This window comes from Cyphomyrmex costatus, unplaced genomic scaffold (genome assembly GCF_001594065.2).
Source record: "Cyphomyrmex costatus isolate MS0001 unplaced genomic scaffold, Ccosl1.0 scaffold1055, whole genome shotgun sequence".
NCBI lineage: Eukaryota > Metazoa > Arthropoda > Insecta > Hymenoptera > Formicidae > Cyphomyrmex > Cyphomyrmex costatus.
Genome location: NW_017275014.1, coordinates 10774 through 11482, shown reverse-complemented (window position 1 = coordinate 11482; position 709 = coordinate 10774). Strand labels below are relative to the sequence as shown.

The window sequence follows — 709 nt, the reverse complement described above, 5'->3', positions numbered from 1 at the left end:
AAAAAAAAAGATTAAAAGATTAATCTTTATTACTTTAAATAAATTTATAAAACTTATTTTATGTTTTATATTTTAAATACGTCGTATCAGTCAGCAGTCGGTAGTATTTAAAATAATGTTATTTAAAATATATATTTTAAATATATGTATATATATATGTATTTAAAATGTATTTAAATTATATAAAAAACAAAATTAATTAAGCATTTATTTAATATTTCTTATTTTAAAAAACTTTTTCTAATTTATTTCTTATTTAATATTTTAAGTACGTTTTTGAAACGTAAAATACAACGTTTAATATGATCTTTAATAGTGTTATTACAAAAATATGTTTTAGAAAGAAATATTAAATAGAGCGGTGTACCACAGCTATCTGCTTACTGCACCGAGCCGCGGTAATAGAATGACTGCTCGGAGTGCTCGGTCTAACGGTGAGCGGGGACTGTGTCTTCCACATCAAAACAATCCCCAAGGCCGCTTTCACTAACCGTCTAATATTGACGCATCGACTTCCTATTATCACTGTTGAAGGCGAGAGCCATTAATTAAAGAAAAAGAACCGTCTAATATTAACGCGTCGAAATATCAATTAACGCGCTCGCGTATTACAAAATAATTAAAATAATCTAGTCGTCACATTTTTACCGTTCTCTGATAATTACAATTTATTATACGATTTTTGCTTTATTTCTTACATTTGTTACGC

At 27.1% G+C, this 709-nt stretch overlaps 1 protein-coding gene across 1 annotated transcript in view; it reads right to left on the bottom strand.

Annotated features, from left to right (window-relative positions):
* LOC108774920 (RCC1 and BTB domain-containing protein 2) overlaps nt 1–709 on the bottom strand; it is a 23660-nt gene that overhangs the window by 20274 nt on the left and 2677 nt on the right. The gene's annotated exons all lie outside the window — the stretch shown is intronic.